The sequence below is a fragment of the Mustela lutreola genome, chromosome 3, assembly GCF_030435805.1.
Source record: "Mustela lutreola isolate mMusLut2 chromosome 3, mMusLut2.pri, whole genome shotgun sequence".
NCBI classification, from domain to species: Eukaryota; Metazoa; Chordata; class Mammalia; order Carnivora; family Mustelidae; genus Mustela; species Mustela lutreola.
The window spans coordinates 75,156,719-75,182,081 of NC_081292.1; the positions used below are offsets into that span (position 1 = coordinate 75,156,719).

Sequence of the window (25,363 nt, forward strand, 5' to 3'; positions counted from 1 at the left end):
CCCCCCGCTTTAAACAAAAAACCCCATGCATTTGTCACTAAAATTTATTTTACCAATAAACCATCATATGCCATCTGGGCTGCTGAAGTAAGGGCAACAGAGAAAGAAGAAACATCATGAGTGGACATTTTAAGCCTCGCTGAAAACAGAGTTTAAAAAATGCTTGTCCTGATCTCAGGAGAGACCATCCAGGAGCACCTGTGTCTCTGAGTGTGCGTGTATCTTCTCTTGGTGAGCATTATCTCAGATATTGGTAAAAATGAAATGCTTAGAGAAAAACAAACTGCTCTTGCTTTTATGTTCAAAAAATAAACTGTCACAGAACGCAGATGAATTGGCTTTGGGGACAGAACAATTTGTGCCCAAATCAAAAGCAGGAAAAAGTAAATGTGCTGCAGGAAGAAAAGCAGAAGTAAGAGAGAGCCGAGGCAGGTACAGCGTGTCAAAACACAGGTGACCTTCAGAGAAGGAAGTGACCTCTCTAGGCAACTCAAACCACTGCTAGACAGCAGAGCGGGATTCAGCTCTCAAATTCCCGTCACCCCTCCCAGGGTCCAACAGACGGGCCTGGCTCCGAACACAGCCGATACAACAGAAACAATTTACCAAATTACTATTTTAAAAATTGTATGAAGGGTACCAGGGAGTAAAAATTTCAAGACCGTGTGATCTCGGTGCCATCCCACATTGATAAGATTTTCTACATGGATGGCAAAGAGTTCCAAGGGGAGCAAAAGAAATCAGAGCTGGTGACAAAAGCCTTCTTTAGAACACAAAGCCCAGGGTGCTTTGGGGCTGCCGTCAGCCCTCTGCCTCCCCAGCATGGGATCTATTGGGTATTAAACACATTACGTGCAATCTGAGGGAAAGGAGTTCAGTCTCTGAATCACACGGAGAATCATCTAAGCTCTTAGCAATTTTCACAAGACCCACTCATGGGAGGCTCTCACAAGGACATTCTCGCAGCTCTCTTAGCATGAGGATGACTCAGGGCTCAGTTTACCTCCCTGAAGCAGGGCCAGTGAGGAGGCCCTGGGACTTCCAGCCAGCCAGGATAACTGTACCCTAACTCCAGGCACTGCAGGCAACACCGTGCAGAATGACCTCAGAGGGACAAGCGGGAAATGCAGTTGCGTAAACTAACACACCGGTGATAGGATTTCTTCAGCTCCTTCAGGAAATTTCTACCAAAAATGTCTCTGTGGCCCAAGAGAATGCTAAACTTACAGAAGTCCAGGATTAGATGAAATCGATCTGGCAAATTGTGTTGTTTTCAAAGGCAGGAGCCCAATCTTTCCATATGGTTGGTACTGTGGACGCCCAAAGACACGTCTGTTATGTGAACTATTACATGAAGACATAGAAATATGTGACTGTTTAGGAAATCCCAGTGCCAGATCGGCTCTGATAGGTCCCAGATAAAGGAAATCTATCCCTTCCTGCTTAATCACTTTCAATAAGATTTAATGTACTAGTTACTTCCCAGAAATATTTCAATTACATAAAAATACAGGGAGAATAACAATAGAAAATGGTATCTTTGCTGAATTCCTATAAATATTTTAAGTGACGGCAACGAGAACATGGTCTCAATTTTCTCCTCCATAAAACCAAGGAACTGAAGTGAAATCCACATGTCTAACTTAGGCATGTCATGATTTCAAATGCAAACACAACATAGCTCCTGGTATAGAGAAGAGTCATCAATAGTGTTCCCAGGGCTGAAGGGGAGGCACGATGGAGCTTTGCCACCTAATTCAGAATGAGTAATATCTGAGATTTAAAATTTAAGTGAAAAGAAGCTAACACGCGTTTATACTTGTGCTAGCTATCGTTCAGGGAGAGGAAGACAGCTCATTTTTTTCAATAGGCACAAAGATCCTCCAAATAGTACCTTTTGAAGATTGAGAAACAAAAATCGGGTGAGTTCTTAGGTCAGAACAATCTAGAATTCCTTTGGTTCCTACAGCCTGCATTTCAAACCCAGACAGTCCCTGCTTTGTCATGGTTTGGTGATGCCTCTCTGTCCGGCTGACCAAGGGAGAGGAGCTTCTGAGATGGAACGCTGATCAGGGTGGGTGGAGAGGTGTCCCTGAACAATGAGAGGGAAGAAATGTTTGCTCTCTGATTCTAATCAACCTAGGAAGCAAGTCAGAAAACATAGCAAAGAAGGGTACTCATTGAAAAGGGATGCTACTAGAAAAACTTTAAAGATTATACCCAGTACTTCTTGTTAAAGCAGAGCCTCTCATCTCTACAATTTAAGTGTGCAACCTAAACTGGTAACGTTTTAAATCAATACAAAAGACACATTTCCCTTTAGAGAAGGAAAGCCAAATTACACATTTGGGTATGAAACCTGAAAAAGCACTAAGTGCTTTTTTAGAAGAATCGTATGTAGTAAAAGTTAGAATTTATGTACTATAGGTAACAGGCTTTCTAGGTTAATCAGAGCCTAGGATTAGAAAACCAAGTTGGCAAAAAAAGAAAAAAAAATAACAACAACAACAACAACATGTACTGAATGTCACTCATATATGAAAGGTCTATCAACAGCCCCTGAAAAACTGAAACATACCATCAGATGTTTTTCTTCTTCAACTAAATAATAACAGAAGGGAGGAAGGGAGGAAGGTGGGTTGGCTGATTGGACATTATTCAGAAAATCTCAGTCTAGGAAAATCTGAGTTTACATTCCAGAAACTCAAAAAATAAAAATTAAAAAACAAAAACAGTAACAACAACAAACAAACAAACAAACAAACAAAAAACACAAACCAGGATGCTCAGTACTTGGAAAAGAAAAATTAAAATATTCCTAAGATTTTAAGAATTGTATATTACATATATACAAATATATTCCTGCTTAAATGGCTTGTTCTGTGATGGTACTCAGGTCAGATCTGTACCCAAAGCAAAGAAGTCTCCTTGAGAGTTTGAACCAAAGCTTACCTTAGGGTGGAGGGGGCAGGGGTATGGAGGGGAGGGGCTCACCAACATTCCATTCAGTACAACAACTAAACTACTCCCTGGTTTCCAGAAGCTCTGCCTTCCTCATGCTACAAATTTTGAGAAGTAGCTGCACTCTTTTCACTTGTTCAATCTCAGGACAAACCATAATTTCTGTGCAACCATGTAACAAAGTCAAATGTTTTAAATTGTGCAAATCTCCAAAAAAATCATAATGATTATGTCAATTTATATGCAAATACAAAATTTTTAAAGAGCATTGTGAAAAAAGATTAATGTCTATTTCTGGGAAGAATGCTAAGCCAGTTCAGGAGTCACAGTTCTAGATTTCTATCATGAGGAATAAATATTGGCAGATAAGAGAATAAGTCTGATTTCAAACAGAACTTCACACTTCTGGCTGAGCCTGGGTCTTTCCTGTGAAACACAACCATAATACTGTTCTCTGCCAGAAAAGAGTGATGTTAATAGAAGCAGAATGTTTTCTTCCCAAATTAGCTGAGGAAAGATACAGCAGAGAACATTGACAAAAACTACTCTAAGAGGTGGACTTCAGGCTCAGCCACTGGGTGGCTCAGTCATTAAGCATCTGCCTTCCGCTCAGTTCAGGATCCCAGGGTCCTGGGATCAAGCCCTGCATCCAGCTCACTGAAGGCAGCCTGCTTCTCCCTCTCCCTCTGCCCCCTCCCCACTTCCCGTTTGTTCTCTCTCTTAAATAAATAAAAGAGAGGTGGGGGCGATTTTAACTCCATATCAGAGATGTACAGTCATGGAGTCTAAGAGAGAGGCTGTCCCTCCCTCAGGTGGGACGGGGATCTACCAGAACACAAGTCATAACAGAAAGGGCAGGGGTTGCAGCATCATTGATCAAAGCTGATTGCTGCTATTAGTTTGAATTCTCCTTGGGACCTCTGAAGACAACAACCAAGGACAGAGAGGGCCTGGTCCATCTCAGAAATAGGCAGGAGGTGGGGGCGCAGAGAGGGAGGAAGGCAGACAGAGAAGAAGAGAGGGCATGAAGACAAAGAGGTAGCAGGAAGGACGGGCAGAAGGAAAGACAAGACAGATCTCAGCCTATCAGCATCGTAAACTTCAGACAGACCAAAGAACTAGTTTCACAGCTTCCAAATACATGCAAAAAGTCACTCCCATCGAAAGGTCTTTATTTATAATTCAAACTGAATTACAGTAATACTAAAGGCAAATTTGAAAAATCATCATATTCTTGGTATTCTAGCAAGGGCACTTTCAGTTCTCCAACTGCCTTGTTGTGTTTTTAATTCAGTTCCCATCTTCACTGAGCATGCTCTCTGCCAGGCACAGGTGCAAGGACAACAAGACGGCTTCTGTCACTAGAAGGGCTCAAACACATTCACATCCTAAGGTGACTCATAGTCACTTGAATGATATACTCTTTTCTTTAAAAGACATTCTCAAGCCATGGAATGTCATTTGTTTCAAGTGTACCAAAAGCAAATATCTAAAAAAAAAAAAAAAAAAAAAAAAAAAAAAGGCAAGAGGGCCGCCTGGGTGGCTCACTCAACTGGGTGTCTGCCTTTGGCTCAGTTCCTGATCTTGGAGTCCTGGGATTGAGCCCCGTATTGGGCTTCCTGCTCAGCGGGAAGTCTGCTTCTCCCTCCCCCTCTGCCCCTGCCTCCCAACTTGGGCGCGCTCTCTCTCTCTCTCTCAAATAAATGAATAAAATATTTAAAGACATGGTTAGAAATTCTCTAATATACTGAAGACTCCAATGTGTTTGGCTCAGAGTATAGGAAAAAAAGCATGTCAAAGCTACTCCTGTAAGCTTCACTTAATTTAGGTATAGTAGAATCAAATGTTATTAGAGTTATTAGAGTTCAGTTCAGTTTCAGTTCAGCTTCCCCTTTTATAGTTTTGGAATAACCATATAACATGGGTGATAATATTTCAATATACTTAATACTTAAGAATGATGAAAGAAAGGCATTATCTAATGAGAAATACCAAAATATTTACACATATATATTGTGATCAAAGACATGTATAGGTAGGAGAAGGGATTCTAAAGTTATTCAAGATCTAGTATCTTTATTCTTATAGTAGTTTTACGATTTCATAAAAATCCAAGAGAAGGCTATCTTTCTTATTTAAAACATAGACACTAATAAGAATAAAACAATGAGAGGAATATATAACTTTGCATCTACTTACTTCAATAGTTAATCATAAACAAAGCCTTTCTGAGTTAACTTTTGTGTCCAATGTGTGGGCAACGATTTAATAAGCTAATGATGGGATTTTAAAAAATGCTTTCAATGAATACATACGGTCTGGTAGACAAACTGACTTTGTAGCCATATTTTTTAAAGATTTTATTTATTTATTTATTTGAGAGAGAGAGAAAGAGAGAATGTGAGCATGAGAGTGGGGAGGGGGCAGAGAGAAAAGTCTACTCCTGGCTGAGCAGAGAGCCCAATAAGGGCTTGATTTTGGTACTCTGTGATCATGACCTGAGCCAAAGGCAGATGCTTACTAACTGAGCCACCCAGGTGCCCCCTGAATTTGTAGCCATTCTTGCATAGTACTGTTAGATATTAGCCCGCACTCAGAGTCACCGTATCTGTCCCATTCTGCATACGTTTGCTGGCAATGCTATTGTTAGTTTACCATTGCCCCTGAGGGCTACCATTTGCTGAGTGCACTATGTGCCTGGCATAATGGATTTTACAGTCGACAACATGTGGGTTAGGGGCGCCAACCCCCATGCAGTCAAAAATCCTTCTGTCTCCCCAAAACTTACCTACCAATAGGCTGCAGCAGGCTGGAAGCCTTCCTGAGAACATAAATGATTGACTCACCGTATTTCATATGTTACACATATTACATACTATATTCTTAAAAAGCAAGTTAGAGAAAAGAACATGTTAAGAAAACAATAAGGAAGAGAAAATACATTTACAATACTGTACATACGTCTATGGAAAAAAAAATCTGCATATAAGTAAACCTACACAGTTCAAACCCATGTTGTTTAAAGGTCACGGTATAGGACCACCTCTTTTCATGCTTCTAGGAACCATGAGAAGTGAGTGTGATTATCTCTGCTCTGCAGAAGGGGATTGTAACAAAAGCTACTAAGCATCCTGCATGCGCCCTTCTATGTTGCAGCTCACTCATTAAATGCTCACAATAATCCTATGAAATGGCACTACTATTATCCTGACTTGACAGATGAAGACACCAGGGCACAGAGCAAACAGCTTTCCCAGCATCACATACATTACATGGCAGAGCCCAGATCCTCAGAACAGCAAAGCCACAGTCTTATCCACAGACCCCAAGGAATTTGGCTCTCCACGGCTGCCCTCCATCCCACCTAAGAGAAGGGCTATGAGAGTAGATAGGAAAGGGGCCAGGGCTAGTGCAGTCAGAGCTGAACCACCTCATCCACAAGCCAATGCTTAAATCTGGCTGGGACCCACCCCTCAAGTTTCCCTGAAGAAACTCACAAGGAAACCGAAATCCAACCTCAAAGCTGGCACAGCTCAATGGTCCCAGGAACACGTGACCCAAAGTCCAGGGCTTTTAACTGACCGGAGCACAAGACATCACAGAATAAGAAGCCTTCCTCTGAACAAATGCCCCATGTCCATTCAATGGTTACCAACGTCTTTCCTACTATGGCCCACTAAATGCCCAACCACACGAGGCGCTCAGTTACTAAAGCCAGGGGCCCACCTCAATAGCTAAATGTACAGGGAAACAAACAACATGAAATACAGGCTTTTGGGATCATGGCCAACTGTGCTCAGACACCGTAGCGGGCCTCAAGGAGGGAGAAGGTGGGGTCAATCCTAACAGTGTGTGAGGAGGTTAACGAAGCCTAAAGAAGAAGGCTGGTAGGGAGCTGAGTCTTGGAAGGGAGGCCAGGAAGTCTTATTCCAGGAGGAAGCTGGGAAACCATGGTAAGAAGCAGTCCCACTGGAAGGAACACACCTGTGTTGGCAATGAGCTGACTTACTTACAGCCCCCAACCTAAAGACAGAGGCACTGTGAAGAAATGAGATGAATGCCCCAAGAATCATGCTGGAGTATATTTGCTACTGAAGATGTTTTCCGCTGAGAGAGAAGTTCCCCATTGCCACCCAAGGCTCCAAGATGAGGGTGCTCACCTTGACCTGAGTGAGGTTCCCAGGGAATACCGCAATGCCTAATGCATTTTTTTAAAAGATTTTATTTATTTATTTATTTGAGAGTGAAAGCAAGAGAGATCCCAGAAAGAGACGGAGAAGCAGACTCGCTGCTGAGCAGAGAGCCTGACATGGGGCTCGATCCCAGGACCCTGAGATCATGACCCAAACGGAAGGCAGATGCTTAACCAACTGAGCAACCCATGCGCCCAGACTAATACACTCTTAAAGCAATGTGGTCCAAGTGACAGCTTGACTACAGAATACCAACAAGAACCCAGCACATGAGAGCGCTGGTCAACCCCACCTCACAGAAATTACCATTTCAGTTAGAAGGACCAAGAAGGAGACAGAAATCAGGTGTTCTGTTTAGCAGAAATTATGAAACCACCTTTGCCCCTGATATTTTCGCCAGCTGGATTTGAGCACCTATGACAGATTGAAGGCCTTTATTAACAATAGGAGTCTATGCAAGGCGACAAAAAGAACATATTTGTGCCTCAATTTAAGCAGTATTAACTCTGGGGAGCATCTTTTGTGTAGATAGTCATAGTCTATGTTATAGATCCGTGACATCTCACTTTTGTGCAACCTATGCATTATGTGAGTGATTGCACAAACTATAGCAAATCTCCCGACATCTGAGAATATTTGTGAATTCACTAGTCAGGAGATAGTACACTGCTGCGGCTTTACTTATCCTGGTGAGCGACTGCTGATTCCAACAGTTCAAACTGGGGAGGTTAAATATCCACAGAATTCACAAAAAAGCTGCTGCAAGTAAACACCCAGGCAACTTCAAAGAGGGCCGGGAGAGCCCCTACATTTCAGGACCCACGGGCTCAGTGAGAGGCAGGGACAGGAGTTGAGGTCAGCCTCTCAGCCCGACCAGCAGACAGTGTGGTCCGGTGGGCAGCACGTTCACAGCACTTTCTGCCAATTCCTCTCATTCCTGCCGGGGCCAGAGAGACAGGGAGGGACGGAGCACAGGTGCCCAGGAGAGCCAGCAGCACGGAACAGACTTCGCAAAGCTGAATGGAGGAATGCTCAGAAAGAAAGGGGGCAGGGAGGGGGTGGGGAAGGGAGGGAGGAAAGGGGAAGAAGGAAGGAAGAGAAAGGACCAGAGAAAGGAAGGAACAGAGGAAGGAAGGAAAGGGCAGCTGGAATGGAAGGTGGACACCTAACTTCTGCTCCACAAATAAAAAGGTTGTACTTTATGATCCTCCGGGTCACGCATAAATCTAATAATAAATGTTTTCACATGGAATTACCTTTTATTTCCTTCTCAGACCTCCAAGAGTCCCGGTAACGTTCAATTCAAGATGCAGAAAGAACAGGGTAGGTTCTCTTGTTGTCCAACTGGGGATTTCTAAAGGGAAAGGACACAGATTAAAAATTATTCCAGAGGATAAAATTAATCCATTTTTAAAGGATCATTAAAAAGAGACCGATGTTGGGGCGCCTGGGAGGCTCAGTGGGTTAAGCCTCTGCCTTCAGCTCAGGTCATGATCTCAGGGTCCTGGGACGGAGCCCTGCATTGGGCTCTCTGCTCAGCTGGGAGCCTGCTCCCCTCCCCAAACCGCCCTCTGCCTGCCTCTCTGCCTACTTGTCATCTCTCTTTCTGTCAAATAAATTAAAAAATCCTTAAAAAAAACAGAGAGAGAGAGAGAGAAAGAGAGACCAATTTGCCTTGAATGAGAGACAGTATATTTCTTCCTTATACCGGGGGGAAAAAACTGAGCCCAAAGCCTCTTTCAAATATAGCCGTTCTAGCCAACTTTAAGTCGATTCTAGGAGAAAACAGAAATCAACCACAGGGTGGGCTTTGCTTGTGCATTTATTGGAAAACAATCCCAAGGAGGCTGTGTACTGCATCTTTCTGGAGTCCCCAGCCCCAGTGGCTCTGCGCCCCTCCAAACACACAACCACCCACGTGTCTTGTCAGTCCTTCTAGGTCACAAAACCATGCAGGACACAAGGTAGCCCCTCACCGACAGTGGAATTGTGCGGAGGGAAACACATGTACTTCAGAAACTTTCTTAATGCTTCTAAGCAAATAAAATATTACAAAACAGGCGCTTCAGCTTGTCTCGTTTTTCAAATGCAGTTGTGCATGAGCTCTCACATATGTCCAGTTATCCTGAGGCTTCTCTCTCGGAGGCAGGGCAGACCTCGGAGGCAGCACTGTCCCAAATGGTGAGCACACAACGTTTCATGTTTAAGAAGGAAACAATTGACCAGGCATGTACTCAGGCTCAGAAACAACGTGATTCCGTTTTACAAATGGAGAGAGAAACTGAGGCTTTTTGAGGAAAGTCCAGTCCACAGGTCTTCTGACACATAAACGCTTTCATTGTATTTGGATTCATCCTGAAAGAATTGTTATCTGAATTTCCAGCAATGCACCAAGAAAATACCATGGTGGAAAATCTAAACATCTTCTCCAGCATCTGCTTTCCTTGTATACCATCAATCCAAATAACTACATCTTTGTTTACTTGAAAGTGGGAGCTAGAGACAGGAAAGAAAATACCCCGACTGCAAAAGGTATCTTTTCTTTTTAAATTGAGATTTACTGTATATTTTCCATAGATGTAGGAGTAATCCACAGTAAAATTTTTAAGGAGGCACTTGCGACTTCGACAGACAATGGCTTAGAACTACTTCACTAAGGTCAATGCAATGTCCCAACCCTCATTATCTTCTTTGTGGAGTAATGTGTAATGAACGGTATGTCGGAAGTTTATTAGTAAGGCTGCAAATCTTGAGCCAGATTTTGCAGAGCTTTAAAAAAAAGAAAAAGAAAAAGAAAGCCTGAAAATGTCTATTTAAATAACAACTAAGACTGATACTTCCCACACATTTAAAACTTTCAAAACAATCTTCTTTCCCCTGTCCCTGTACCTAACAATGTTCAGCAAGAATATAAAGTAACAATTAGCACCAGATTAAAATAGAAATATGCACTCCCAAGTTCTACAACTCTTTTTGATTATTTACTACCTGCAATTTAAGGTTTTATCAGCCTGCAGAAATAGATGATTCCGGAATTCAAACGAATAAAATCATGTATACTTAAAAAAAAGCATTAGAGAAATTTTTAGTTAAATTGGGCCCAGAGGTGTTTGAGATTGATGGTGACTCATAATAACAAAGTAAAAAGTTTTATATTTAACAATTTTTCCGAGTATTTTTTTGCTTTGCCTTAAACTGTATCAAAAATTCCTTTAAAAAAATCCTTTTCATCTTTATCATTATTTTTGCCTTTTCCTTCTCACACTTTTGAAGAGAAAAACAACACAGATGTCAGCTCTTCTTCTAATGACTGAGAAATGTCAAAGTCACATCATTATGATCGGGTTGAAGAATAATACCCTAAACGAATTTCAGGATTGGATTTTTCCTCAAAGTCGCCATGTGACGTTAAAGCCATCCCGATAGAAATAATTCACAGCACATAGTTTCAAGCTAGGATTGCGTGGTCAGCTGCTGTAAATCCACTCCTTCCACAACTAAGGAAATAAAAGCCCAGAGTTGTGAACTGACTTTTCCAAAGTCACACAGCTCAGTAGGTCCCGGACCTCAGATTTCAGAGATGCCAATCAAGTGCTCTGTTAGATCATAACTAGTTTTTACTTTCCATAAATAAACGCTTCAAGAGCTTATTATTTCATCTGTTTTCTAAAAATCTCTTACTCTACACAGCGTGAACACCACTCGGTAAGTCAACTTCACTTTACGTTAATATGAAACACTACTCAAAATTATCAAAAACATACTCTGCCTTTTGCTCCCCTGGAAAAAATAGATTAAGCCATTCATGCCCATGAGAAACCGGAAATAAAATTTAGGATACTCCTAGGTTGTCTAACCTAGATACGTCTACTCTAAAAATAGACTTTCCCTCTCTTATTCACAGTCAAATCATAATCATAGCTTTGCTAAAACACAATTTCAAGAAGATTTTATAGAGAGCTTATATAAGCAGTTTGTAAAGTAAGAATTTCAAGATATTTCCCTATTAGACCTACCAGTTCAGACAGAACTCTTATTCTCTAAAATTCTGGAATCACTCAAGAGCACTTAATTTACCTAGATCAGCAACTTATTATCATCAACAGTCATCTGCTGACTCCTCGGTTATTCACACTGCACAGTGCCAGGTGCAAAGGGACCCAAAAGCACAAGACGATGTCCTCGCTCTCTGTAGGCTGATGAGGGAGATAATTAAGGAGGCTTTCACAGTGGCATCTGACGGAGTCAAGGTTTGCACGTGATGAATGTATACCTGTGAATGTTTGCTTAGAGAGCTAGTTAATAGAATCCTCAGGTTTTCTCAGAGAATACGAGTTGACAGATTTTGTCAACAGAACAGTTAGCCCTTGACCAATATGAGTTTCAACTGTGAGGGTCCATTTATACCTGATTTTCTTTTTTTTAATAAAACAGTACAGTACTGTAAATGTATTTTCTCTTCCTTATGATTTTCTTAATAACATTTTTGTTTTCTCTAGCTTGTTTTACAGTAAGGATATAATATACAGTACATATAACATACACAGTATGTGTGAATTGTTCATGTTATAGAGGAGGCTTCTGGTCAATAGCAGGCCATTAGTAAAGTTTTGGGGGAGTTAAAAGTTACATGGGGATTTTCTACTGCATGGTAAGGGATCAGGTCCCTCACTCCTGTACTGTTCAAAAGTCAACTGTATAGGTAGGGAAGCAGGGCAAGTTAAATTAAAATAAACCAACAGATAACAGAAGACTCCCTCTAGTTATGCCCAAAACAGCAAAAAAATGGTGTAGGAAACAAAATATCCTTTGAATGGGATTCCTTTCTTGAAAATAAGTCAACCACAAAATACAAAATAGCCACAAAATACCTCCCTTACATTTCTTCATAATCACTCATTCATGGTACTAAAACTCAGTGCCAGACACCCCCCCCAAACAAACAAACAAACAAACAAGCAAAACAAACCACTGTGGGGGGAGGGGACAAGATTTAAACACTTGCAAGAAGAAAATAAACAAATGTCAAGTAAGCACAGGAAGAGATATTCAATATAATTAGTCAGCAGGAAAATGCAAAGTAAAACCTTAACGAGATACCACTAAAAACTCACAAGAATGACTAAATTTAAAAGGGCAAAAATATCAAGTGTTTGTAAGGATATAAAGCAATTAGAAACCTTTTACAATGTTGGCAGAAAATCCAAAAAGTCACAGGCACTTTGAAATGTAAATGGCGAGTTTCTTTTTTTTTTTTTTTTAACTTAAATTCAATTAATTAACATATAATGTATTATTAGTTTCAGAGGCAGAGGTCAGTGATTCATCAGTCTTATATAATACCCCATGCTCATTGCATCACATGCCCTCCTTAATGTCCATCATCCAGTTACTTCATCTTCTGAACCGCCTTCCCCCTCCAGTAAACCTCAGTTAATTTCCTATGATTAAGAGTCTCTGATGGTTTGTCTCTTTCTCTGATTTTGTCTGGTTTTATTTTTTCCTCTCTTCCCCTATGATTCTTTTTTTCTTAAATTCTGCATGCATGAGATCATATAATTGTCTTTCTCTGATTGACTTCTTTCACTCAACATAATAACCTCTAGTTCCACCCACATTGTTGCATACGGCAAGGTTTCATTTTTTGATGGCTGCATAATATTCCATCATAGATCTAGATAGATAGACAGATAGTTAGATAGATAGATAGATACACACCACATCTTCTTTACCCATTCATCTGTTGATGGACATCTGGGCTCTTTCCATAGTTTGGCTATTATGGACGCCGCTGTTACAAACATTGGGGTGCAGGTGCCCTTTCAAATCACTACACTGGTTTCTTTGGGGTAGATACCTAGTAGTGCAATCGCTGGGTCATAGAGTAGCTCTATTTTCAACTTCTTGAGAACCTTCATACTGTTTTCCAGAGTGGTTGCACCAGCTTGCATTCCCAACAATAATAGCATAGGAGGTTTCCCCTTTATACACATCCTCCCCAACATCTGTTGTTTCCTGACTTAATTTTAGCCATTCTGACTGGTGTGAGGTGATGTCTCACTGTGGTTTTGATTTGTATTTCCCTGATGCTGAATGATGTTGAGCACTTTTTCATGTGTCTGTTGGCCATTTGTATGTCTTCTTTGGAGAAATGTTGATTCAAGTTTTCTACCCATTTCTTGATTGGGTTATTTGGTTTCTGGGTGTTGTGTCTGATAAGTTCTTGATGGATTTTGGATACTTTTCTTTTATTTAATAAGACATTTGCAAACATCTTCTTCCTTTCTATCAGTTGCTTTTTAGTTTTGTTGACTATTTCCTTTGCTGTGCAGAAGATTTTTATCTTGATGAAGTCCCAATAGTTCAGTTTTGCTTTTGTTTCCCTTGCCTTTGGAGATATGTCTAGCAAGAAGTTGTTGCAGGTCACTGAGGTTGCTGCCTGTGTTCTCCTAGGATTTTGATGGATTCCTGTCTCACATTGAGGTCTTTCATCCATTTTGAATCTATTTCTGTGTGTGGTGTAAGGAAATGGTAGAGTTTCATTCCGCATGTGGCTGTCCAATTTTCTTTCCCAACACAATTTGTTGAAGAGACTGTCTTTTTTTTTCCATTTCCAGCTTTGTCAAGGTTAGTTGAGCATAGGGCTGAGGTCCATTTCTGGGATCTCTATTCTGTTTCATTGACCTATGTGTCTGTTTTTGTGCCAGTACCATGTTGTCTTAATGTTCACAGCTTTGTAACAGAGCCTGAAGTCTGGGATTGTGATGCTACCAGCTTTGTTTTTCTTTTTCAACATTATTTTGGCTATTTGGGGTCTTTTCTGATTCCATATAGATTCTAGGATTATTTGTTTCAGCTCTCTGAAAAAAGTTGATGGTACTTTGATAGAGATTGCACTGAATTGAGATTGCTCTAGGTAGCACAGACATTTTAACAATATTTGTTCTTTCAATCCATGAGCTTGGAACATTCTCCCACTTCTTTGTGTCTTCCTCAATTTCTTGCATGAGTGTTCTATAGTTTTCTGAGTACAGATCCTTTGCCTCTTTGGTTAGAGGCAAAGGTTTATTCCCAGGTTTTTTCCTGGGTATCTTAAGGTTTTGGTGCAATTGTAAATGGGACCGACTCCTTAATTCTCTTTCTTCTGTCCAACTGGGCAGTTTCTTATAAAGTTAAACACACACCATATGACCCAGAAATTTCACACTGAGGTATTTACCCAAGAGAAACTTAAAGTCACAAATTCCCAAGACCTGTACAAAAATGTTCATAGTAGCCTTACTCCTAATATCCCAAAACCTGAAAGAACTCAAATATCCATCAACTAATGAATAAGTAAATTACGGTATAGCACACAAAGGGACACTACTCAGTAATTAAAGAATTACTGATGCATGAAACAATATAAGTTAATCTCAGAAACGTTACACTAAAAAGCCAAACACAAAGGACTAAATGTCTAATTCCATGTATATGAATTTTTTGAGAAGGCAAAACTACAGCAGTAGAAAACAGATCAATTGTTACAAGGGGAGACGGGGCTGACTGCAACAAGGATGACAAAACGTATGGTGGGGACAGAAATGTTCTATATCATGACTGTAGTCGTGCTACATGCCTGTGCATATTGTTGAAAATATGAATTTTCATATTTTCACTGAATTATACCCTTAGCATCAGTGAATTCAATTATATATTCAATATACTTCAACAAAACTGATTAAAAACGAAACTCTGGGCCACCATCATGTAACCTGGAAATCAGTAACCTCATCAATAAGACCTGAAAATCCTTCAGCAGATGGCACTCCACATCTTCACATATTTAATAATCAGTGGTGGGTAAGTAAGTACCAGGCCGGAGACCACCAAAAAAGAGAAAGAAAAAAACCAACAGTCAAATTTACTGCTTATAGGGAAACTAAATTATTCCATTTTTCTACAAATCCAATATGTTTTGGCTTTATAATAGATTTCCAGAAAGTGGGCTAATAAAATGTAGTCTAACACAAACCTCCTCAGGGTGCCTGGGTGGCTCAGCCGGGCAAATGTTTGTCTTCAGCTCAGGTCATGACACTGGGGTCCTCTGAAGGAGCTCCGAGTCCAGCTCCCTGCTCACTGGGGAGTCTGCTTCACCCTCTCCCACTGCCCCCCCCACCACTCATGGTCTCTCCCTCAAATAAATAAATAAAATCTTTTAAAATCTTTAAACAAATAATAAAATAAAATAAACCTCCTCATTGTAAAAGAAAAGTCTTCCTAAAACTGTTGGTGATCCAGAGGTGCCTGGGTGACTCAGTCATGATCCCAGGGTCCTGGGATCGGGGAGTCTGTTTTTGTCTCGGTCCTGCCCCCTTGCTTGTGTGCTCTCTCTCACTGTCTTTGTCTCTGTCAAATAAACAAATAAAATATGGGGTCCCTGGGTGGCTCAGTGGGTTAAAGCCTCTGCCTTCAGCTCACATCATGGTCTCAGGGTCCTGGGATCGAGCCCCACAACAGGCTCTCTGCTCAGCAGGGAGCCTGCTTCCTCCTCTCTCTCTGCCTGCCTCTCTGTCTACTTGTGATCTTTGTCTGTCAAATAAATAAATAAAATATTAAAAAAAAAAAAAACTGTTGGTGATCCATGTAGGGTAATATATAGGAGACTGAAGAATTACCAAGAAATGCATAGAAAAAAGCTATCAAGTATGGAAACGTGAAGAAATATGGGTCAGCTTATAAATCAACTCCAAAATTATTCTAAAACTCTTTGATATGTTATTTGGGAAACACCTCTTAAGCATCCACAGAGCTTTGACCTGATCTACAGGATATGCCTATCTACGATGTAAATAAATACTTAAGATAGGCTTATCAAAGTTACAGCTGACTCAGAGGTTAAAAAGGGCTAAAATATTATGTAACAGAATCATGATTCTAAATGTATAGAGATGGAAAAATTTTATAGTATTAGTGTCAAATATAGAGGGAAAAAATGGCATTCATTCAACAAATATTCTCTGAGGGGCTGCCATGTTGTTGGTAACTAGATGAGAAAAGACACCAAGATTAAAAAAGAGCCCTTTCTTTGCCCTTTCAAAATTTATCAACCAAAAAATGTAAGTAATGCACTCCGTGATAGGAGTTCTAAACTAATTAATCTGAAACAGACCTTCAAGCCTGAGTTTATCACACAACTCTTTACCTATGGCATAAATACTAGTGAAATCACATGCTGAGCTAACAGAGTTATCAAATTCCATATACATACACACAAATACTACTGTGCTTCAAATGGGCCAGCTGTGTAGGGGTGCGGATAACACACCATTACACTCTGGATGTACTCATTCCAAGTCCCATTCCAAAGCCCAGCTTAGGTGCCTCCATCTTCTACCGGTTGCCATCCACCCAGTGCTGGTGTCCCCAAGAGCGTGCATAAGCCTGGAATCACCCTGTACCTCCTACACAATCCAGGCTCTGGTAAGAGCGTTACATACTGTCTGATCTTTGACAAACTGAGGCACAGGCCCATGGGAAAAAGACCCAGCAATACTGCAATCACCTAGGGAAGTGGAGGTGGAAGGTGGAAGGAAGAGACATCATTCTGAGAGGCAGAAGTTAGAGGGGCAAATATGGCTTACGAAGCAGCATTCCAGCCCTGACCAATCTCAACTTTGAAGAGACTGCCTCATGAGGTAGGGACACCGGGCAGCGTAAGTTCACTGAGCTGACAGTTGAGCCCTATTCTGTTTCCAGCACTTCATCATAATGTGCTACCTGTCATCCCGCAACCTGTCTCCCAACAAACGCCCAGATTTCCAACCTTCTGCATGGATCCTTCTCATAACCTGTCTCATAACGTTGAGGGTGTATGTATGTATGTCTCATAACGTTGAGGACTATGCCCGGCTAACCCACCCTCATGCCTATGATCCTTCTGTTCTTCCAGTGGCTCTGTATCACAGACAGGATCAAAGCCAAACACCCCTCGTGTTTGGGGGCACCCTATTAAATTCGCCTCTCCTGCCCATCTCCCTTATATGCTGGGTCCAGCAGTCCTGAATCACTGCAGAACACGCTCATGGGGCTGCACTCTTTCTTGCCTTCACGCTGTGCCTGCCATTCACCGCCTGAAATATCCCACACCTCCTGATGTGCGTCTGGAGGCTTCAGGCAACCTGGCCTCCACACAATTCAAACAATCCCTCCTCTGAGAAGGAGCCCTCCACGCTTTACCACTTCCTCCTCTCTGTGCCCATGGCGCCTCTGGTCTCCATGAAAACATTCACCCCAGATCCAAAGATTAGTTACGGCTGTATCTCCCTGATGAACCTTAAACCCCTGCCTGGTCCTCTTAATCCCTGGGACTTAGCCCAGGTCATGATACTTCATAGATACTTCTGATGAGTCAGGGGTTCCAAGATACTCCAGTTCTGTATGTCCTTATGCCCATCAGCAGCATATCAACTGGGATTTTGTAGTGGGTACAGGCAAATGGTGTCATCTTGGGGCTACAGAAGACAGAAGACCCTCTAATGATTCCAGGCAGCCTTCACTGGGATAGAGGAACAGAACTAAAATAATTACTTCACAGACACTCTTGGCTATTGCAAAGTCATTTGGGTTCACATCTTGCTTTCCCACCTTCACCATGTGACCCTCAGTAACTAACTTAACCTTTTAAAGCCCAGATTCCCGGTCCATAAAATGCAGATAATTGCATCCTTACCTCAAAGGATCAGGAAGGATTACATGCCAATGTGTTATAAAGGAGATAGTGAAGGAATCAGAATGGGCAAACGCCCCCTGAACTTTGTCCTGCCTGCTTTTCCATGAAGGAATGGAAATACTACCTGCTCTGGGATAAGGTATTTCAACAAAATGTGCAAAAATGCCAGGTACACAGGAGTCACTTGATTATGAACCATTGATTTCTTTAAACCTAGAAAATTACCCTTTCTTTTCAAAAAGACAGGATTATACAACTAGATACTCTCTTGAGTTTCAAACCAAAAAGACAGTAATCACCTCACATGAAACTCCTCACATACCGTGAAGACTCCTTCAAAAGAGGCTTTTTATGTTTTCTAATAATTAATGTATTTAGACTGAATTTAAACAGATCCCTATATTTCTCTAGGCTTTACCAAAACAAAACAAAAGAAAACAACAACAACAAAAACACACTCAAAAGTTTCATTAAATTCACTCAGAGGTAGCCCATCACTTTTGTTCATCTATTCTCCATGAACAATAACACTTAGCAAACCGTATTTGGTCAAAAATGTTCTATCCAAGATAAAAATATCTGAAAAACGTCCCAATGAAAAAACCTGTAAACGGCTTACTACAGTGTCCACAAATTTATCTTAAGGATAAATGCACCTGTTCCAAACAACACATTTTGTAGAAAGAGTGTCATTTCAAATATTCACTTTTAACACTCAACACAGAGCTTATTATACAAATATGTGTTTATAAACCCAGCACTTATTGACTGGTTTATAATCCAATTACTAATATTGTCATTTATCCAGGGTTTTAATGATTGTGAGTCAGTACCTGAAATAATATCTCATTTAGAAAAGATTAATAAAACTCCAAAGCAAACAGTTTATGGTAAGTAGTTCCCAGCTGACATGCCAGCAACAGCTGGGTGGGACAGTATTTAGATGCACCAACGTGAATATAAAGCAGGAGTAATTCTGATATATTCCAGAGGACTAATATGCTACCCTGGGAAGAAAAAAAAACAGAAGTTTCCTTCCTTGGAAATTTTCAAACTTGAGGGGCACCTGGGTGGCTCAGCCAGTTGAGCCTCTGACTCTTGATTTTGGCTCAGGTCAGGATCTTGGGGTCCTGGGACCAAGCCCCCTGTGTGGGGTTCCAGGCTCAGCAGGGAGTCTGTGTATGGATTCTCTCTACCCTTTTCCCTCTGCCCCTCACCTTGCTCATGCTCTCTTTCTCCCTTTCTCAAATAAATAATCTTTAAAAATTTTTTTTTTCAAACTTGTGGAGTGCTTAGCTGGCTCAGGGAGGAAGAGCATGTGATTTTTGATCCTGGGGTCATAAATTCAAGCCCCACACTGGGTATAGGGATTACTTCAATAAATAAAACTTAAATTTTCTTTTGAACTTGTACAACACCAGAGATTTCTTAAATCCAAAATATAACTTCCGAAGTCACTGTACTTCTTTGTCCAGCAGAAAGTATTTGCAGAAAACATGTATTTTGCAGTTACTCAAATTTTTATGTACAAAATCCCTTATTAACCTATATTATGGAAAATACTTCTTCCAAGAAAAAAAACGCAGCAGTAAGGAACTTCCTAACCTAAGGCAAAAAGCATTTATCTTTTCTGGAAACTGATCTTTAAATTGTTATATTTAAACATTTTTTGTTGTGGTAAAATACCCAACACAAAACTTACCATCTAAAACTATTTTTAAGTGTAAAGTTCAGGGGGATTAAACGCATTCCTAATGTTGTGCAACCATCACCACCATCCATTTCCAGAACTCTCTTTATCTCATAGAACAGAAACTCTGTACCCATTGAACAGCAAATCCCATTCCCACGCCCCCCTCCCCCTGACAACGACTTTCTGTCTCCATAATTTTGACTACTCTAAGTATTTCATGTAAGTGGAATCATGTGGTATCTGTCCTTTTGCAATGACTCATTTCATTTAGTCTATCTCCAAGGTGCATCCACGTTGTAGACCGTGTCAGAATTTCCTTTGTTTGGAAGGCTGAACACCGTTGCATTCTATAGACATACCACATTCTGCTAACTTACTCCTCCACTGATGGAGACGTGAGTTACTTGTATGTTTCAGTTACTGTGTATCATACTGCTCTGAATATGGGTATACACAAGCTTTCAGTTCTTTTGAGTGTATACCCAGAAGTGCAACTGCCGGATCATGTGATAATTGCACTTTTTTACGTTACACTTTTTGGATGACTAAATTAAATCAATGAGTAATTAAATCAATCACTATGTTCCTCAAAAAATAAAAATTATCTAATAGTACTTACATAACCCTACCATGCCAAGAAATTGTCAACAAAATTCTGTTTTCCACTATGATCATAAACTGGTGATTTCTCATTCTACCAGGAATGTCCAAATCCCAAAAACGAGGGTGTTGATGAGATGTTTTGTCTCTCTTCACTTTTTTTTTTTTTTTTTTTTTTTGCTTTAAAAAATTAGTCTCCATGATATATTCAATGCTGGACCGCAGGGACTCTAAGAATCAATTACACTGTTTGTAAAACACACACACACTCGTTATGCTCATCAAACATGCAGGCACAGTGGCTTTCCCACACTGTTGTTTTTTATTTGGTCCTCAAGAGACTAAAACTGTTCAACAATGCTGAGGTCTGGGGCCCTTTGTCTAGGCGAGAACTATCACTGGAGTCCCTTTCAAGTACTTTCCAGAGCAGGTGGCAATGATATCAAGCCAAAGAATCTTCTACTTTTAGCTATCTCTTAAAAAAGCTATTCATCTCATTAATAAGCAAGGAGAGAACAATGTCAGCATCAACACTGGCATTTTCTGCTGTCCTATAAAAACTAAGCATAATCTTAATAAAATGCAATGCAATCTACTGGGCATTCCTTTATTTAACGTTTAAATACATGCTTTTACTGACATGAGGTTTTATGTAATTAGGTTTCTTAATCAGTGGTGTAATACACTTGATATAAAATTTACCATCTTGGGGTGCCTATGTGGCTCAGTGGGTTAAGCCTCTGCCTTCGGCTCAGGTCATGATCTCAGGGTCCTCGGATCGAGCCCTGCATTGGGCTCCCTGTTCAGCGGGGAGCCTGCTTCCCCCCCTCTCTCTCTGCCTACTTGTGATCTATCTCTCTCTCTGTCAAATAAATTAAAAAATAAAATAAAATTTATCATTTTAACCATCAACACATTCCTATTCTTGTCCAAGCATCACAACCATCCACCTGCAGAACTCTTTTCACCTCGAAAAACTGGAATTCTGTACCCATTAAATATAAATAAATAAATTCTGTACTCTGCCCCCCGCCCACCCCCAGTGGCCCTGCACCCAATATTTAGCAACTGCTGATTCTGTTTCCATGAACTGGACTTCTTCAACTACTTCGTGTAAGTGGGATTATACAGCGTTTGTCCTTTAGAGACTGGTTTAGAGACTGGTTCATTTATGCTAAGGCATAAGACTTCCAGGTTGATCCACGTTGTAGCCCATGTCTACTGGGTACTTATTTTTTTTTCTTTTCATTTTTTAAAGATTTTATTTATTTGAGATAGAGAGAGAGAACAAGCACAAAGAGGTTGAAGTGCAGAGGGAGAAGTGGACTCCTGTCTAAGCAGGGGCTCGATCCCAGGACTCCAGGATCATGACCAGAGCTGAAAGCAGACTCCTAAGTGAGGGAGCCACCCAGGCGCCCCTCTACGGGCACTCCTGACCTCACGTATCACAGGAAAGCTTTAGCCATCAGAACAGAAATGTAGAGCCAGACGCATCTCAGCAGTGAAGCCCTGACAGAAATCACTATGTTTATTAAAGCAAGAGTTGGACGGTATCAGGAGGATCCAGGAAGATGAGCATCCACAGACCACACGATGCTGCTCGTGCCTCCCATCCCAATGCTGCTTCCAGCAAGTGAGCAAGTAGGGCATGGGAGCCACACCTGGCATGTCTGTAAAATCAGTTAGGGTACGGTTTCACGGAGGACTGAACTTTTCATTTTTCATGTCTGCTATACCCAATCTTTAGGGCTTCGAGGAAATGAATTGTTAATATATATATTCCCGGCCAGGAAAAAGTGACACCATTAGTAAACATCAAATTAATGGCTCTGTTATATTTAAGACAATTTTCTTATCTTTTTTTTAATAGTAGTAAACTATTTCAAAATTACATAACTCATCTTTTTGGTTTTGTTTTCGATTGTTCTAAATTTAAAGTCAATTAATTAACATATAATATGTTACTTGTTTCAGGGGTACAGGTCTGTGATTCATCAGTCTTATATACATATTTTTTTAAGATTTTATTTATTTATTTGTCAGAGAGAAAGAACGAGCGAGCACACACAAGCAGGAAGAGCGGCAGGCAGAGGGAAAGCAGGCTCCCTGCTGAGGAGCCTGGGATCACGACTTCAGCAGGAGGCAGACACTTAGCCTACTGAGCCACCCAGGCATCCCACAGTTTACCTATCTTGATGGTAATACCAAACTGCATGATAAAAAATACAACTTGCTCCATAAAATACAGCACTTATTACATGATCTTTTGTAGCACTTTTTGGCTGTGTGGCTATTGAATGTAAGCCTTATTTCCCCCAAATAAATTATATACTTCAAAAAACATAGTCTTGGAATTCTTTTATAAACATTTCACATTATTGTTCACAAAAACTATGTATTGGGTAAAATGCTACTGGATGATCAAAAAGGAATTGATAGGATCATCGAACACATATTAAATAACAGACTGATCATAAAAAAAAGTGGTTAAACAAGGGGGTATTAATAGCTTAGTAGTTAGAGGTGTTTGTTTTGTAGTCAAACACTTACCAATTTAAATCTCAGTTCTACTCAGAATTGTTCTGAATTAAATGACAACACATTCAATACCACTGGGTTGAAACCTGAAATACAGTAAATAATCCATTATGTTTCAACCGTTAGTGGTAGTAATGTTATTGCAATGGTCATAAGGACAGAGGCGTCGTAAGTGGAATTAGTGCCCTTGTAAGAGAGACACAAGAGAGCTTCCTCACCCCTTCTGCCCTGTAAGGACACAAGACTAGACAGTTGTCTATGAACCAGGAAATGGGGTTTCATGATACAAAGAATCTGCCTGAACCTTGATCTTAGATTTCCCAGTCTCCAGAACTGTAAGAAATGAACGTTTATTGCTTAAGCTACCTAGTCAATGGTAGTTTGTTACGGCAATCTAAGAGACTAAGACAGCTATGGTTCCACTTTATGTATCTTTAACTTCTCCTATTTGCTGACTTGTATTTGATTGGCCAGTTTCATAACTGAAAAGAAGTCTGTCTCAGGGCAAGTGCCAGAGAACAAGGTTTGATTTTATTCTTATGCTCTTTCAGATATTTTATTGTTGGGTATCTCTAACTAGGGGTAGCTCATTAAAATTGTATAGGTATCCAATTTTAATCTTGGAAATGGGAAAAAGGGGAAGCATCTCATCCAACACATTCAACTTGCACTGATCACCTGCCAGTGTTCTCCACTGATTAAACCGGACCATAATCCAGAAAACTCACTGAGGGATTTCAAACTGTGGGACATTTGCTTTAAAAAATGTATATGAGATTTCCATTTCCAATTAGGATACAGAGCATGTAGAAAGGCCTTTGATCTTGTGGTCACAAGGAATTTCACCTGCACAAAATAAAACCATACTCTTCTGTGGGTCAGTCTAGCAAAGAGTAGTAAGACCTAATTTCAACAAGACCTAATTTCAACAAGAAACAAGCCCTTCACGAAAGCCAGCGTAGGCGGCATATCTGAAGGCTGCGCCTGGCTAGCTTGTAGAGCAGGATGAAGATCCCACAGACAGACCTGACCTGGCAGGAACACGGAGACACCAGCCTTCAAGGACAGTGTGAACTGGTAGGACAGACAAACAGGAATCTGGAAGAACAACAAATGCAACAGCAAATTACTAGTAAGTCTTCCCATCTACCCCCGTACCTGCCTCTCTAAAAACCAACAGAGCGACAGTGAAGAGGTTAGAAAGCTAAGAGAAATCACATAGCCCACAGATTCTCATGGTACCTTAGGCTCTGAATGCGGAGGGGAATCAAAATATCTAAAATGGTAGTCTCACACTCTGCCAGCTGAAATACTGACAGAGATAAGAAAAGAAAAAAAAAGGGAGATCAGGTGAACTCAATTTGATTAAAAGTGCAACCCAGGCTTTAGCTGAATTCTAAGGGATCTGAATTTCCAGCTCCTCACCCTAATATCCATGAAAAATGAAGAGCCTGCACACTCTGAGATTTGAAACAAAATATACTTCAGTTTTTACTGTTTTATTTACAACATCTAGGATACAATTTTTAAAATTACAATATATATAAAGAAACAGAAAAATGTGATCCATAATTAAGAATTAACCTAGTTTTGGGTGCCTGGTGGCTCAGTGGGTTAAGCCTCTGCCTTCGGCTCAGGTCACGATCCCAGAGTCCTGGGATGGAGCCCCGCATCGGGCTCTCTGCTCAGTGGGGAGCCTGCTTCCTCCTCTCTCTCTCTCTCTCTGCCTGCCTGTCTGCCTACTTGTGATCTCTGCCTGTCAAATAAATAAATAAATCTTTAAAAAAAAAAAAAAGAATTAACCTAGTGAGTAAGAAAAGAAACATGGATGACTCCATTCATGAAACTAGTAGTTAACAACTTTAAAACAACTACAATAAATATCTTAAGGAATATATAGAAAAATAAGCATACACTGGGAGCAGACGGGATAAATATTAGTACAGAATAGAAATTCTAAAATAGAACTAAATAAAAATCCAGGATTAAAAATACAGTATTTGAATAAAAAGTTTATTGGATAGGGTGATAGGGTATCTCCTGAGGTAAGGTAAGTAAAAGCCAAGATGGGCTTTGGGACTGCATCTAAATGAAAAGCTTCTGCACAGTGAAGAAAACAATCAACAAAACTAAAAAGGCAACCTGCTGAATGAATTTGCAAATGACATATTTGAAGAGGGTTAGTATCCAAAATATTTATTTATTTATTTATTTTAAATATTTTATTTATTTATTCATGATAGAGAGAGAGGCAGAGGAAGAAGTAGATTCCCCACTGAGCAGGGAGTCCAATGTAGGACTCCATCCCAGGACCTGGGATCATAAACTAATGCAAAGGCAGATACTTAATTGACTGAGCTGCCCAGGCACCCAGTATCTGAAATATATAAAGAAGTTATACAACTCAACACCAAACCAAACCAAACCAAACAAACAACCCACTTCAAATAATTTGATTAAAATTGGGCAGAAGACATGAACAGACACTTCTCTAAAAAGACATCCGACAGACACAGGAAAAGAGGTTCAACATAACTCAATATCAGAAAAACGCAAATCAAAAGTACAATGAGATATCACCTCACACTTGTCAGAACGGCTAAAATCAGAAACACAAGAAACAACAAGAGCTGGCAAAGATGTGGAGAAAAAGGAACCCTTGTGTAC

At 40.4% G+C, this 25,363-nt stretch overlaps 1 protein-coding gene across 4 annotated transcripts in view; it reads right to left on the bottom strand.

Moving 5' to 3' along the window:
• The window catches only part of FAM110B (family with sequence similarity 110 member B), a 191,659-nt gene that overhangs the window by 144,343 nt on the left and 21,953 nt on the right, over nt 1–25,363 (bottom strand). For 3 of the 4 annotated variants that reach the window (XR_009351766.1, XR_009351765.1, XM_059166402.1), the window contains exon 2: nt 8,411–8,508. The exons of the other annotated variant lie outside the window; for it this stretch is intronic. The gene's annotated coding sequence lies outside the window, so the exon portion shown is untranslated. The remainder of the gene's footprint in view (nt 1–8,410; nt 8,509–25,363) is intronic. 4 annotated transcript variants of the gene reach the window in all.